Below are 16,829 nucleotides of genomic sequence, written 5' to 3' on the forward strand. Positions count from 1 at the left end.
ATGAGTAAGTCAGACATAAAACCAGAAAACACGTGGTACCTACACTGAAAGGTGTAGGTGTGGTTGTTTTTTGGTGGTTTTTTTTGTGGTACGCAGGCCTCTCACTGTTGTGGCCTCTCCCGTCGCGGAGCACAGGCTCCAGATGCACAGGCTCAGCGGCCATGGCTCACGGGCCCAGCCGCTCCGCGGCATGTGGGATCTTCCCGGACCGGGGCACGAACCCGCGTCCCCTGCATCGGCAGGCGGACTCTCAACCACTGTGCCACCAGGGAAGCCCTAGGTGTAGTTTTAATGTCCTTCTTCGTAGCTTTCTATATTTAAAATTTTTTCTACACTGAGCATATACTGTTTCAATCTTTTAAAATCTACCGAAAAATGTTACATTAATTTTTTTCTACTTGTGGGAACATTATTATTTTCAGAGGTCTTCTTAAATTTTAATGGCTTTATTGAGATATAATTCACAAGTCACACCACTCACCCATCTCAAGTGTATATTCCAGTGGTTTCAGTCTCGTCACTGAATTGCACAGCCATCAACTGGATCCAAGTTTACAGCGTGTTCATCATCCCGAACAGAAGCCCCGCCTCTCCCCACCCCCTCCCCCAGCCCCTGCAGCGCTGAGCCACTCACTTCCTGCCTCTGTGATTGGCCTGTTCCGGACATTTCACAGTCATGGAATGTGTGTCTGGCTTCTTCCACGACGTTTTCAAGGCTCACCCATGACGGGGTTTCGCCAGAGCCCGTCCCTCTTTACGGCTGGGGGATCCCGCTGCAGGGGGGCCACACCCGGCTTACCCGAGCATCAGTTGGGGAACGCAGGCTGTCTGCACATTTGGCTGTGTGAACACGTGGGCACGTGGTTTGTCTGCATCCCCTTTAGTATCCCACGTGCCCTCTGCCCCCTGCCCTCATGGGGACGCGCCCCCCCGCCCTCCAGCTGCATCAGCTGGAGCTGAGAGAGGGATGGGGATGAACAGAAGGCTCTGGAACATAAGCAAGAGTTCCGGCCTGGAGTGGGCATCACCGTGCAGCCCTGCCCTTCCCGCCCACTGCGGCCCTGTGGGAAGCTGCCGCTCCGCCCAGGAACACTGTCGGGCCGTCTGACATCCCCCGGGAGAACAGGGCAGGCGAGGGGTCACGGGGGACATCAGGCAGGGCAGCCCCGAGGGGCAGCTTCCCGCACCAGCCACCACAGGCCCCGTGTCTATGGCAACTGCAAAACATTTTGGACACAAAGTGGATGTGTGTGTGAGACGTTAGGGGCCGCAGGAGGACAGAGTGCATGGAAACGGTAGGGCAGCCGCTTGTTTCGACCCCTTGCCCATGGGCCGGGCTGTGCCTGAAGACCAAGACCCTGACCTTCCCTGGGAACTGGGCTGCGGCCTGGCAGGAGGGGCCCCTGGGGAAGGTACCGGGGAAAGGATCCTGAGGGAGGAGGAGGGCTCAGCTCTGTCCCCTCCCCCGTGGCCTCCCCTCCCCCTGCCCCTCCCCCCCTCCAGGTCCCCATCCTGACGGATTGTGTGGCCGAGCCCTTGGTGACCAGGTATGAACGTCACATCTCTTGCCCCACCGCTCCGGAGGCCACAAGTAAAGCAGGTCTCACTGGGCTCCGCTCCAGGTATGCAGGGGGCCGGACCCCCGGGGCTACAGGGGGGACTCCATTCCCATCCCTCCCGGCTTCTTGAGGCCCCTCGTGGCCCTGGGCTCACAGCCCTCCCCATCTCAGAGCCGGCATCGCAGCTGAGTGCACCCTCTGACTCTCCGTCTCCCCCCACCCCAGAAGGACCCCTGTGACTGCACCGGGCCACCCCGATGACCCAGGATCACACCCCCACCTCGAGGCCAGCTGGTCAGAGCTTAATCCCCCTTTGCCACATAGCCTAACGTATCTGCTCCCGGGTCCGGGGATTAGAACGCAGAGGTCTTTGTGGGTTCTGCCCGTTGCATCCCGCATTCAGATGCACGGATATTCAGATGGGCGCAGAGGTGACCTTGGGAAATGTGCATGGATGCCTGATGCCACCTCTTCCCAGGGACCACAAGTTCCTCTGAGGAGTTTCAGGGAATCATGGATTCTTCCTGCTGAATTTCATTCCCATTCTCACCCACACCCTCACGGCAGCGCCCAGAGCAGACTCAGCCCTGCCCAGGCTGAGAGAGACAGAGACAGACAGAGAGACAGAGACAGAGAGCGAGACGGAGAGACAGACAGAGATACAGAGAGACAGAGACAGACAGAGACAGAGAGAGATACAGAAAGAGACAGAGAGAGATACAGAGAGAGACAGAGAGAGATACAGAGAGAGACAGAGATACAGAGAGACAGAGACAGAGTGTACAGCGAGCGTCAGTGTGGACTGAGCCATTTTCAGGGTGAGACGCTGCTTCTTTCTGCACGGGAGACACCGCGGCCGCCCAGACACAGCAGGCGGCATTGCTCGGCTGCCCGTGGCCCTGGGAGCCCCAATCTGGAAACGGGTGGTTGAGTGCCCCTGAGAACGTCTTCACCGTGTGTTTTTATCTCCCAATCCCTTTTCACCCGAGGGAAGAGCTCAGGGCCAGGAGCAGCCCACTCACTCGGGTGCGGGCGGAGGGCTCCGCCCCCAGACACACGCGTGGTTTCCTCGGGAGTGAAGGTGCTCGGGGCAGGACCGGCAAGCAGTGTGCGTCTGTTTCTCCTGTTCGACGCGGGTAAACGTTTGGGAGGGCGGCTCCCACGTGCAGCTGGATTGACCCGAGACGGAAGCGGTGCCCGCCCCCATCCCTGCCTTCACCGAGGGCTGCGCCCCCCCCCCTGCACCCCCCACCCGGGAGCGGCCGCTCTCCGCTCTGGCTTCTGGTCGGTGCAGCTCCCGTCCGGGGGTGGCCAGGCCCTGAACTCACCCGCTGCGGGTGCAGCCTCGGCGGGAGGCCCGACTCTCCCCTCCCGCGGCCCCCGTGCCTGCCCCTCGGGCTCCACCACCCACGCGGCCTCCGCAGAGTCTGCTGCTGTGGTCTGAGCTGTGTCTCCCGGCTTAATGGGACACGGAGCCCCTTGCTGTCGCCTGGAAAAGCCCTGGATGTGCCTTCGTGTCCGAGTGAGCTCCCTCCTGACGGGCTCCAGCCGCCCGCGTCAGACCCGTGTGTCCCGGAGTCTCCCGGGCTGGGGCTGGCCTTCCCTCCCTGGAGTCCTGGATGCACAGACGTTCCCACCTTTCATACTGCCCCGTTCCTCCCTCTTTTCTTCTGAGTCATGCTGTCTCTGCCCGGTTTGAGGAATCTGCCCCCGGGTCATGAGGCTATTTTCCTGTGTCCTTTCAGATCCATTTCAAACTTATTTTCGTTTTTGATGTGAAGTGTGGCTCACGGTCCGTGTTCCCCTCCCATGCAGATACTCGGTCGACTGGACACCGCTTACTGAGAAGACTTCCCTTACGGGCAGCGGTGCGTTTGTCCAGGCCACGCGACTCGGGTGCTCAGGTCCATTTCACTGTTGTGGCCTCGCCTCGCCCCACGCCCGAGGGTCCACGGCCGCCCACAGCCCACCCCGAGGGTCTGAGGGGTGTGGAAGCTGCTGGGGGGGGTGGGGAGACAGGTGTGCCCCCCCAGGCCCATCTCCCATCACCTCCGCAGGCTCAGCCCCACAGAGGGCCCTTTATGAGCCGCTGGGGCGTCCAAAGTGCTCCGGAGAGGAGGAACGCATTGTTTTCCAGGAAAGCTTTAACGAGGCCCTCCAGCCAAGATGGCACAAGAGGAATACAGGCGCACAATTGAATCCTTTATTTGAAAACGTTCAGACTAGGCTGTTTTTACAGACACATTCTGGCCTGATCCTCCCTCTCTGCCCGCTTCACGCCGCTGTGGCTTTCATGGGGAGCGGGCTGACGTTTCCCTCTGACGGCATCTTTTAGAGCTCGATGGCAGCAGGAAGAAACAATTCCTACCAAAGTTGAGAGGAAAAGAAAGTATAGCAAGTGAACCAGAACAACTTTTACTTATTCCCGTTTCAAAAGGCAGCGCCCACAAGGACAAAGCAGATGTTTGCCATGCGGGCCACAGAGCCCGCGACTTCCCGGCTGACGGCCATTCAGGGGAGAGCGGATAGCGGCTTGAGAACTGCTCTCGTCATCCTCGCTGTAGGGAAGGAACAACTGATAAATGCATGAAAATAAGAAAAGCAAATGCACGAAAGGAATGCAGGTCTCCAGGAGCCACCCCGCAGGTCCCTGTGGACCGGCCGGACGGGGCGGGTCCACACCTCACTGGGCCCTCACCACCGCTCGAGGGCTACGCCCCGTCCCAGCAACTGTCTGCAAATGCGACTTGATTTGGGAGGAGTCACGTGCTTCCCGTGAGCGGACGTGGGCTCCTCGTTTCTGAGCCTGACTCACTCACCAGCACTCAGGTCCCCAGGACAACCTGCCTGAGAGCACGGTGTCCCCTCCTGCCGTCACAGGGGCCTCGTGGACAAAGACAGGCTCTCGAGCAGACATGGCGGCCCTGACCGCCTCCCAGTGAGACGAGTGGCTGTTTGCTGAAGGTGCGGGCCGGGCTACGGGGGCTGCCACAGGAACTGCCCCAGGGGCTGTGGTGTGGCATCCCCGCACCTGTGTGCGGTGATGTGCAGGAAGGATCCAGTTCATTCATTCGGGCTTCAACAGCACGTGGTACCAGCTTTATGAAATGTTCAGTAAGACAAAGGGTAAAGCAAACACACCAGAGGCCACGTGAGAAGGTGGGACACTTGTCCGCAGTGTTCAGTGAACATCCTTCAAACTGGCCTGTAAAGTGACTCCCAATGGTCGTTGTTGGAAACTTGTCACAATATAATTCTTCAGTCTATCTGGAGAAAAGAATCCAGTAATAGCCAGGCAAGTCCTAAAAAGACAGTAAGAAGGAGTCACTTTCCCTAAGAGATGTTAAAATACATGAAACCCCGCGTGGCAGGGGTGCGAAGCCGGCAGTGGACTCCGGGATTTCAGGAAGTCACTGTTGACTGAGACAGCATTTCAGGTCGGGTGTGAAGAGACGGAGCTTTTTAAAGTGGTTTTAACACTGAAAATAACACTGACCTCTTCTTCATGTCTTATGCCCAAACCGATATGTTGATTACACTATGTAAAAATACCCATCCGTATTTTATTCTAATCCTTTATGGTTTCACTTCTGACTTTTGCTTACTTTTGGAGCTTGGGTGCAGAGTTCATCAAACCTCTCACTTCTGGAACGTGCGCTGTTCCAGTGGGTCACTTCTGGTCCAGCTACGTTGCTTTATGCCCTGCCCTGTTCCTCCAGCGAGTTCCATGTAGTCCCGCAATGTGACTGGGTATGTCCTTGTTTGTGTATGAACCGTGCGAACACACAGGGTGCTTCCTGAACTGATTTTAGTGGCATAATTGATATTTGCAATGATCTTACTCATAATTGTTGATTTTTTAAACTTAACACTGTTTTAAAGCTACGTCCAGATTTACACTATTGTCACACAGCCGGTTTGCTGGTTCTCAAACTTGCTGCGTTTGGAATAGCCTGGGGTTTCAGAACAAATTGTGTCTGGTCCCAGCCCCAGAGACTGTGACTGACGGCATCTGGGGTGCAGCCTGGGTGCCGCATGTCTTAAAAGCAGGCCTAGTGGTTGCCACGTGCACAGAGGTGAAGGGCTGCCCCGCTCACTGCCTCTGGGGGCGGGTCAGGCACCACCTCACCTTCAGCCAGTGGCCACCACCATCCTCCTCCCCAGAGAAGGCAGCAGTGATAGGCAAGCCCGTCTCTCTGGCCCTCTGCCTGCATCCCCCGATGGTGCCCCGGGGGCAGGGTAAGTGCCCGTCACCCAGGTTCTTCTCCACTGCTCTCCAGATGCCCGCGATGCCGGTCCCCCCGCCGGGCGGTGCTTCCCAGCACCCCGCCTTCTCCCCCCATCTGGTGGGCTGAAGTGACGGCCTGCTGCTTGCCCTTGCCTGCCCCCACTCCCCGTTACGGTGAGGCTGCTCACTCACCTGAGTGCCCCTCTGTGCATCGCCCGCCCACCTCCTCTGCCCCAGTCCTGGCTCCCCCTTGCCTGGTGGTGGGCGGGAGCTCTGGTGGGTTCTTCAGGGCAGAGACCCTGGCAGGTTTCTGACGATGGAAACGGCTCCCCTCCGCCTGTTGCTCATCCACAGTGTTGCCTGCAATACCCTCCACGGAACACACGCATCTAACTTTGACGCAGGCAAACCCAGCAGGTTTTCACCTTACGGTTGGTGGTCTTTGCACTGTGAAGACAGTCCTACATTTTCCTGTTAGCTTCAAGGATCATGATGTCACTTTTGGAGCTTTATTCCAGCTCCCCCTTTTTTGCATACGGTGTGAGGCAGGGATGCCACAGGTAGTAGCCAGTGTTCACACCTCTGACCGGACGGAGCATCCTTTCTCCATGGATATCTGGCATAGAGCTGGTCCCACGTGTGGGGCTGCACTTTGGCTCTCCCTGCCCGTCCTTGCAAACCAGCCCCCTGCCTTATTGCCACGCCGTATCTCGGAGTCAGTAGCGGCAAGAACGGCTCCTCTTCCTATGTCACAGCCCTGCAGAGTCTGTTCCTACTAAACCTGGCTGCTGCCGGTAGAGGACAACACTATAATACTGACTCTCTCCTGGGTCAGGTCAGATTGTCGATTGATCCTGTGCATTGGCTGTAGATGATCCAACCATCCACCTACTCCTAACTCCTTTACTTTGGAGTCAGGAACCTACAAAGCTCTTTCGAAACGCAGTGGGGGTGGAGGTCACCCTTATTGCTCCTGGTCTTGGAGAAGTGCACCAGCTCCTCTGCTGCGTGTCCCATAGAAGAGGGTAATAAAGCGCATCTGACGTGGTGGGGGCTGTGGCCTTGGTGGCCCTAAGTCTCTGATTGCAGCCCTAATTCTCCAGTGGGTATTGGACTATCACATTTTCGGTTTCTTCTCACACTAATTGTGGCATTCTTTATTTTCCCAGAAAAGTTTGTTTTACTTAGGTTCTTGAATTTATCGGTGTTTAGTTGATAATCTTCCCTTTCGTTGCTTTCTCGTCTACATAGTTGGCATAAATTGACCTATTATTTAGTTAACAGTTCTGAATAATATATCCATATGGTTTAATAAACACATAGAAAGGTAGTGAAAATTATCCCGCCTGCGAACCTTCCCCGTTCCATTCCTTCAAGAGGCAATCAGCTGTAACGCTTTTTTGTGCATGCTTCCAGAGGTTTTCTTCCTTTAATTTACATACAAGAAATATTATACAAGAAAACACAAGTCTGCCCCCCCTTTTTACAGAAGAGACAAGTTATCCTTGAAATATGTCAGTTGGCTTTTCAGCATCTATTGAGAACGTATTATGATATTTGCAGGTCTTCTAACATCTGATCATCATAGCCCCATTTGGTCCTAATGTGTTGCTGGATTCTGTTAGCTAAGATGTTAAAAAGGCTTTTGCATCAATATTCATGATGCAAGACTGGCCTGTTTTATTTTTGATGCATTCCAGACTTTGACGTTATATGCAATTTGTAAAAAGAATCTAGAATTGTCTATTCCTATTCTATGCGCTAAAACAGCTTAAAGGGCAGGTCTGGTGCTTTTTTCAGAGGTAGGTCTTTGACAAATTCCACTATTTTTGTCCATGGAAAGTGGTGTATTTAAAGTTTATATGTCTTCAAGTTCCATTTGGTAAAGTATATTTTTCTATAAAGTTTTCCATCTGACAGAGGTTTAAATTGATTTTGACAATAATCAATTCTGATTTTTAAAAATTTACTCTCTTTCCATAGCTATTTCCCCTTATTACTTTTTCCAATTAAAAAAAAGTTGGGACTTCCCTGGCGGTCCGGTGGTTAAGGCTCCACACTTCCACTGCGGAGGGGACGTGGGTTCCATCCCTGGTCGGGGAATTAAGATCCTGCATTCCACATGGCGTGGCCAAAACAATAAAAAATAAAAATAAAAAAATGTTAGTAAAATACACATGACATAAAATGTACCACGTTAATGATTTTAAGTGTATGTTCAGTGGTATTAAATATATTCAGACTGTTGTGTAACCGTCACCACCGTCCAGCTCCGTAACTCTTTTCATCTTGCAAAACTGAAACGCTGTACCCATTACATGGTAAGCCCCTCCCCCCCCGTTCCTGGCGCCCACCACCTACTTTGCATTTCTCTGATGACTCTAGGTACCTTGTGTAAGTGGGATCACACAGTATTTGTCTCTTTGTGACTGGCTTATTTCCCTCAGCACAGTGTCCTCAAGGTTCAACCATGTTGTAGCATTTCTTGTTAGATTGCATACGATTTATATTGATTTCTTTTCGAATGTTTTACCATTCTTGCATATTCGGATTATACCTCAGTTGGCTATGGTGTATATCTGCATACACAGTTGACTGTGACTTGCTAATTTTTAAAGCACATTTGTGTCCATGCTCATGTCAGAGATTGCTGTAATGTTTCTTTCTTGCAATGACCTTGTGGTCAGATATGAATAATGAGGTCATTCTGTTCTCTTAAATCAAGTTGTGAAGTATCACCTCTTTTTTTTCTCTTCCCTAGAAGAGTTTGTGTAAGACTGATGTCATTTCTTCCACAGCATTTGGAAGAATTTACTGGTGAAGCCAACTGGATCTGGAGTTTTTGTGGGAATGTTTTTAGTAGGACTATTTATGGTATTTTTTAAAAATTAATTTATTTTTGGCTGCGTTGGGTCTTTATAACTGCCTGCGGGCTTTCTCTAGCTGTGGCGAGCAGGGGCTACTCCTGGCTGCAGTGCGCAGGTTTCTCATTGTGGTGGCTTCTCTTGTTGTGGAGCACGGGCTCCAGGCATGTGGGCTTCAGTAGTTGTGGTGCATGGGCTCAGTAGTGTGGCACTCGGGCTCAGTAGTTGTGGCTCTCGGGCTCTACAGCACGAGCTCAGTAGTTGTGGCTCACGGGGTTCATTGCTCTGCGGCGTGTGGGATCTTCCCGGACCAGGGCTTGTACCCATGTCGCCTGCATTCGCAGGTGGATTCTTAACCACTGCACCACGAGGGAAGCCCCAGTAGGACTATTTAGACTTAAATTTTTTTCTTGTATTAGTTAAGGCAAGTTGCATTTTTCAGAATTTGTTCAATTTATCTACATTGTCAAGATTATTGGCATAAATTGTTCAGCACGTCCTTTTGTGAGTCAATATCTGTGGGATCCTTAGTGATGTCTCCATTCTCATCTTTGACACTGTTAATTGTGCCTCCCTATCTTCCTTTTGATTAAACTTTCTAGGAGTTTATCATTTTAATTATTCTATTTCAAGCAAACAATCTCTGGCTACTGATTTTCTTCTCCTGTATGATTTATATTTCATTAATTGCTGATTTTATCATTGCTGTATTCTTTCTAATTGAGTGTTATTGTTTAATTTTTTGTTGCAATGTAAATAGAAGTGAGAGTTTTCTTTCTTCTTCCCTGACAGCAAGGAAAACAAAGGGAACGGCAAACCAGCTAGAGAAGAAACACAGCCTGGCCTGAAAGAGTTAATCACTCCTTGTTTTACTTTAACCGTCACTGATTTGTAGTAACTAGATTTGTACTTTACCAAGCTAACCTCACTCCCTGACACTATGTAATTTACATTCGGCACCCATCACCCCTGACTCTGTGTGAGTTACATCCCCTGCCTCTCACTCCCTAACCTTATTATGTCCAGCACTTACATTCTATACGCCCCTCATAACGAATCACCCCCTATGCTATTTGCATTTCAGAAACAAGGTCACCAGCCGATAAACCAGAGGCAAACGGACGCAATTACCAGACTGCCGGACCCCAATTACCAGGCGGCCTGATGCCAGCTATGACTGTTTTGAAATAATGCAAAGGAAAGGAGGAATGCAAGACCTTCACTACTTTGATCCTCATCCTATACCCCGGACTGCGAGCTCCACATATAAAATCTTCCCTGATTTTCAAGGGGGCGCACAGTTTTTGAGGCACTAGCCGGCTGTCTCTTCCCTTCTGCCTAGCAGAAAAGTAGAGCCATCTCTGTCTTCCTCCAAAACCTGTCTCCGTATTTCTGTTCGGCCTCGGTGCACAGGGAAGCCGAGATTTTGGCAATATTTTCTCAAATTCTTGAGTAAAGTACTTATTTCTTTGATATTCAGCATTTTGCCTAATATATGCAATTGAAAGTTATGGCTGCAGCTTGTGGGATCTTAGTTCCCAGACTAGGGATCAAACCTGGGGCCACGGCAATGAAAGCACTGAGTCCTAACCACTGAACTGCCAGGAAATTCCCCAAAGTTGTACATTTTCCTTTCAGTATAGCTTTAACTATGCCACACAAGTTTTTTGTTTGTTTGTTTTGGGGTTTTTTTTGCGGTACGCGGGCCTCTCACTGCTGTGGCCTCTCCCGTTGTGGAGCACAGGCTCCGGACGCGCAGGCTCAGCGGCCATGGCTCACGGGCCCAGCCGCTCCGCGGCATGTGGGATCTTCCCGGACCGGGGCATGAACCCGTGTCCCCTGCATCGGCAGGCGGACTCTCAACCACTGCGCCACCAGGGAAGCCCCACACAAGTTTTTATACTTCATATTTTTATCATCATCCAATTCAAAATATCTCCTAATTTCCACTGGGACTTCTCTTTGACTAATGGATCATTTAGAACTTTATCATGTTATTTTCAAACATTTGGGATTTCCTCACTTTGTACCTTTTGGTTACTGATTTCTAGGTTAATTTCAATGTGGTCATAGAGTATTGTATGTTTTGAACACTTCAAAAGTTGTTGAGGGATGCAAAAGGTCATCAGTTTTGGTAAATGTTCCTTGTGCACTTGGAAAAAAGTGTATACTGCAGTCATCGATTAGATGCAGGGCTCTGTGCATGTCAACCAGGTCAGATTTGTCTATCATGATTTTCAAATCTTCCATATTTCCGCTGATTTTTGTCTGTTTGCGTGGTGTACCTTTCCCCATCCTTTCGTGCTGAGGTACTCACATTCACATGTGTCACTTGGAGGAACAATTGTTTGTTTTGTTTTGTTTTTTGTAATCCAGCCTGACAATCTTTGTCTTCAGTTAGAGGATTAATGTATTTTAATGATTTAACGAAATAATAATTATTTTTGGTGTAATTAATGGTACATTTGTGTCAAAGTTACCATATTACAGTTTGCTTTGTAGTGGTCTCCTCTGTCCCTTTTAAATCTTTCTCTGACACATTTTGACTAATATCTAAATATTTCCTATTATTTCCCCTAAATACAATTTCTGTTTTTCTTTTAATGATTTCCCCCATGCATCCTTGATATGTTAGAGTTAGTACTCAGCCTCCTGGACAAAGCAACCACACTTCAACTCTTGAATCCCATTTACCTATCCTAGCTTTTTTTTTTTCTTTCTGTACCCTAATTTTACATTTATTTAAATTCTACGAGATATTGTATTGCTGCAGTGAGTCAGCAGCAATACAATATCTGGGTTTCCCCACATATGTACCCTTTCTATTGTTTTCCACAATTTTCTCTATTATCTTTCTTTAAAAAAACAAGATTTCCCTTCTGCCTGAAAATTTTCCTTTAACATTTATTTTAGTGAGAATTACTATTGGCAAATTCTCTCAATTTTTGTTCATTTTAATATATCTTAACTTCATATTTACTCTCAAAAAGCATTTTAACTGGATAGAGAATTCTAGGTGAGCTGTTATTTCCCCAGGATTTTAAATATACCCTTCAATTCTCTCCCAACTTCCATCATTTTGTGAAGAAGTCAGCTGTCTGTAACCCTGTTAACAATTTTCCCTTTATTTACATTTTTGACAGTTGGACTATGATGTGCCCAGGTGTGCTTTCCTTGTGTCCATTTTGCTTCATGTTTGTAGATTTTCACAAATATGTGGTTTGATGTCTTCCATTGCCTTGGGAATTTCTTGACTAGCGTTTCTTCAAATATTTCCTGCCCCTCATTCTCTCTCTTCTCCTTCTGGGATTCCCATCCATGCATTTTATAGCTTTTCACTAAATCTCAGGTGTTTTTATGCTCCTTTTGATATTTTCTGCTGACCTCTCTGCCAGTTCACTGACCTCTGTTCTGTGCTCTAACCCATCACTAAATCCACCTTTCAAGTACTTAATTTCAATTAATGTAGATTTAGCTCTAGTATTTCCATTGATTAAAAAAACGATTTCAGTTCTCCTGTGAAATTGGTCATCCTGTCATATTTCTGTTTATATATTAATAGTTAATTTAATTGTTTAAAACTGGCAGGGAAGGGTTAAAAACAGTTAATTTAAAATCCACATCTGGCAAGTCCAGCACCTGTTCACATTCGATACTGTTTACATTGTCTTTTTGTCCCAAGGTTTTTGGCCACTTGGTCCTTGGTATGGTTGGAAAGTTTGAGGGTGTTGTGGATACCATGCATGGAAACAGAGGTCTTGGATGATGTATTTTCCTCCAAAGATCACTTAATTCACTTCTAGGGGGAAGTGAGTCAAGAAATCTAAACACCAAAGAAGTTTAAAAATCACAAAGAGAGAGCCACAAACCAGGGAGCTTATAACATCTGAAGCAGAAGTGTTAGGACAGATTATCTCAAATAAGTATGACAAATATGCTTTAAAAGTAAAGGAAGACATTAGCAATAGGAAAAAGAAAAAAATACCCTGAAAAAAGAAGAAAGTAGAAATAGTAGGTACACAGTAGTTGAAAGAACAAACTATTTTGAGGGCATAATAAAGCTATTCCTACAAGGTCTCAAAAGATTTGCCAACAAAACCCACAATGAAAACATTTTTGGAGGAAACCTCAAAATGTAAAGAAACAAACCCAGAAAAGCTGCAAGAGATGTGAGAAGAAAAAAAGAAAGATTAAAGCTATAACTTTATAAAGTTTGTTGTTGTCTTAAGAAAAAACTAAGACCAAAGAAAAGAAACATGGACACACGTATGTACGAACCCAGAACAAGAACTCCCAGTAGTTTCAACAGATGAGGGACCAGGACGTGGAGACCAGGGGTTCTGAGAGCCACTAAACCCTCCTCTGGTCGAGTGAGCATTTGCTATCAATCTGAATAAAGGCAAAAACAAGAAAAATGAATGAGAAAACGTAGAGCAAATTGAACTTTAAGAAGTGATAGGAAACGTCCAAATACATCACTAAATCTGAAAACCTGGGTGGGCTGACAGGGCTGTGCCAGGCCTCCTGGGGTTGCTGGACACCTCTTCTCAGTTCCCTTCACCTCACTGACCTTTCCTCCTGGTCCCCAGCCTCAGAGCTCAAGCGCCTAGGTCTCTGTACTGCGATGCATGGATGTGTCCTTCTGGTGGTCACGTGATGCCCTTGGCTCCTCCCCCTGGGACCCCAGATGTGCATTTCCATGACATCCACTCTGGGTGCCCCTCCAGCACGTTCATTACGTGTCCCCCATATCTCCCCTGCTCTCAGGAAGTGGCAGTCCCTCCTCTAGGGGCTCCAGATGAAACCCCAGGATTCTCCTGGCAGCCCCCTCACACTCCACCCAGCCATGAGCAGATGCTCTCAGCTCTCCTGCCAACCCACCCAGGACCCAGGCACTCGCACCCCTGTCCCCATCCAGCCGCCCTGGGCACTGGCCACAGCCTCCTGGCAGGTCTTGCTCTTATGCCCCCCATAGTGTATCCTCCATGGGGAGCCAAAGGATCCCTAGAACTGAGAGCCAGGCCAGCCACCCCCTAAGAAGCCCCCATGCCCACCCTCCTCCCTCCCGGTAGGAGCTAGAGTCCCCAAAATGCCTGCAGCCCCAGGTCATTGCCCGCCCTCCCCAGCTTCCTCCAGCCCAACCCACTTGTCCTGCCCCCAGGATAGGAGTTCTCCGGGCCGCGTCCCACAGGCCTTCGGTTTCTGCTCAGAGCCTGCACCATGGGCGCACCCCATCCCCTGGGCCCCTGCTTTCACGTCGCTGCGTGGACATGGCACACAGACATGTTCATGGCTTCCCAGCCTCACCAGGGGGCTGCACCCTGGGCCCAGGGCAGGGCAGCCCCCAGTGCAGGGGCCAGCGCCCCCAGGGCAGAGGCACTAGTCAGGGGTCCACTCTGTCCTTCCGTCCAGCCCCCTCATATGGAAGTAATACTGGGCCTCATACAAGATCCTGGTTCTTGTTTCAAATTATGAAACAAACATTCTCCCCGGATAATACCACTTCGGCCACGAGTGAGGCTTTGAATTCCAGCTTCAAGGGCAAGTTTAATTAGCTCTCAACCATAGCATGCAGGTTTGTAGTAAGCTGGATGCCGTCCCCTGCTACCAATTAAAAGTAACTATTAGACACATCCCTTTGAATTATTTGAACCTACACGCATGTTATGCCCTTCACAGAGACTTCGTGAACACAAGTATAAACTTCAAAAATAATTAATGCAATTTAAGGACAAAAAAATAAGCTTCAAAGCCGCACAAAACAGCAGAACTTCATCAAAGCCGAGAAAGCAAATCTGTTTCCAGTTAGGATTTGAAACCTGACCAGCGGCCCAGGGTCTAATCTTGAGAGGAGGCTTGCGAAACACTTTGGAAGGAGGCCACCATGCCCTCTCCACCTCTGCAGTCATGACACAGCTTCGTGCCCAGAAGGACAGAAGGACGTCTGTCCTCACTGTTCTAAGGGAAGAAGTTCCCTTTGCTCAGAGAAGAGTCTGCCCAACGCCCAGCGACATGCTGTCTAAAGGTCCGCTCTAGGCTACGCTACTTCCTAGAACAAGCCCTTCTCCCAGTTGGGCCTTTTCTAGAAACTTCAGTTCAGGGCCTCCTGTGCATGAGTATTCACTAAAAGTCTGTTAAAAAGATGAGCTACATGTTAAAATGCATAAGAGGTCAGTTGTAAGTGTTCATCACACCGACCTACTTGAGAATTAGCCGTTGGCTCCGGATGAGACCCCCGTCACTCCGGAAAGCACACAAGCTCCTTTAAAGTGTACCTGTCGGTGTTGCATCTCATCTCGTGACTCTGGTGGTCCAGGAGGGCAGAATCCAACCGCGTTAAAGGCCCTCGGCCTCCCTTCCTGTTTTCCTCTGCCCAGAGTCCCCGGAGGGGAGAACGCAGGCCTCCTTGGAAATCCGCTCTTAAGTTTAAGCTCTGGCCAGGAACTCACTCTTTGTCAGCATCTCCATGACACCATGTTAAGTCAATTAAGGCAAAACTCGAGTCCCTGGCCCACGTGGGCTGAACAGTGGACAAAGCTGACAGGCTGTTTGATGTGGCCGCTGCCTGGACCATCTGTCTCAACCTTTGATCTCCTTTGGGCCCCCGTTTCTCCCCCGGTTCATTAGAGCTCAGGAGGTGAACAGTTTGCTCAGGAGCCCCCTCACCCACCCAGAGTCCCAGTGTGGCGTCCCTGTGTCTCCGAGGAGACGGGGCGCACTCCTGCCTCACCTGGCCCGGCGGTGGGCGACGTCACCTGTCCAGGTGAGGCAGGCCAGCCCTCCCAGGCTCCGGCTCCTGCAGAAAGGCCGGCAGACCGGCGAGCCTGCTCCCCCAAGCCTGCCGTGCCCGCAGAGTTTGTACGAGGCTCGGAGCTCCTGCGTCCCCTGCCCTGACGGCTCACCGCTCGCCCCGCCGGCGTGTGTCGGTCCCTAGTGTGTGTAGGGCGCTCGGTGGGCGCAGGGACATCGGGGAGACAGTCCCTGCTGTGAAAGCCCTGGAAGCCGAGAGGGAGGGAAGTAAAGCACCAAAGAGAAGAGAGAGGAGGGCGGGTCCCACTGCTGGGGGCGGCCCCTCGGGAGGAAGGGGACACACGCCCATCGCCCCCGGCCCCTGCTGAGACCTGGGCACCCCTGCCTCTCCCACGCGTCCCCTCTGGGTGTGGTGCGGGGTCAGGGTTCTCATCGTCCCCAGGTCCTCCCTCCGCTCCGGGGGCCTCTCCGGGTGCTCTGGGGCGGAGTTGCTGCAGCCCGGCTCTCGGCCCTCTGGGCAGGACCGACACTCTGCAAGTCATGAAGACAGGATTCGATGCAGGTTTAGCACATGCAACCCTCCCCAGGCGAGCACTCAGAGCGAAGCAGAGGGAACGCCAGGGGCCTGTGGGCACGTCCCGTCAACCAGCTGGGCTCCCGTGGAGAAGAGGGGGCACGACGTGCCACACCCAGAGACCCTCCCCCTCCGTGGGCTGTTCGTGGGCCATCTGGTTCCCTTTGTACAAATTGGAGGGCGAGGTGTGAGTTCCGTGACACGCGTGAGACTCTGGTCCTGTCCTGTCTGCCAAGCGTCCGGCACCTTTACCACGGAGCCGCCAGCGAAAGTGGACTCGCGCGGCGCCTGCCTGCAGGACGGCGACAGCTGCGCGGACGGCGGCAGGCGGAAGTTCCCGTTGGGGGGAGGGGGTGCGCATGCGCATGGGAACACAAACGGCCAACCTGGCCCGGCGCGGCCCTGGGGCCCACGTGACCGCCCGATGGCACGGGGCGGGGCCTTTTCTCCCGGAGAAGCAGGCCCTCGGGCTGGAGGGAGGGGCCGCTCAGGGCAGGGCTGGCCGGACGCTCTCAGCGCGGACGCCCTCAGGGCTGGGTCCGCAGAGGGTTGAGCCCCAGGCCTCGGGTCACTCGCCGAAACCAGCCGAGCACAGAGCCGGCGGCACCGCGGGTGCTCTCGGTTCGCGGACAGCCCTGGGCCGGGGCTGAGGGGCGGCGGCGGCGGCGGCGGCGGCGGCGGCGCCGCCACCCACGTGGCCTGCCTGTGCTCTCCGGGCGCCTGAGACCCGGGCCCTGAGCGCCTGGCGGGGGAGGGAAGGCAGCGCTTCCGGTGCCCGGGTTCGCCCGAAAATTCACGAGAAAAGCGGGTGAGGCGTAGCATGTTCTCCGTGGGAGAGCTTTGATTACACGTTC

At 51.5% G+C, this 16,829-nt stretch overlaps 1 long non-coding RNA gene across 2 annotated transcripts; it reads right to left on the reverse strand.

Moving 5' to 3' along the window:
• Positions 1–3,744: 3,744 nt before the first annotated feature.
• LOC117203068 (uncharacterized) lies at positions 3,745–15,367 on the reverse strand. Of its 2 annotated transcripts, none has more exons than XR_007476381.1 (3): positions 14,854–15,367; positions 12,930–13,040; positions 3,745–4,117 (listed from the first exon to the last, which is right to left on the reverse strand). It is a non-coding gene; the product is annotated as an uncharacterized LOC117203068 (long non-coding RNA). The 2 variants fall into 2 exon arrangements; XR_007476382.1 differs by having other exon boundaries at positions 14,850–15,367.
• Between the last annotated feature and the right edge of the window lie 1,462 nt (positions 15,368–16,829).

The sequence above is a fragment of the Orcinus orca genome, chromosome 3, assembly GCF_937001465.1.
Source record: "Orcinus orca chromosome 3, mOrcOrc1.1, whole genome shotgun sequence".
In the NCBI taxonomy this organism is placed as follows: domain Eukaryota; kingdom Metazoa; phylum Chordata; class Mammalia; order Artiodactyla; family Delphinidae; genus Orcinus; species Orcinus orca.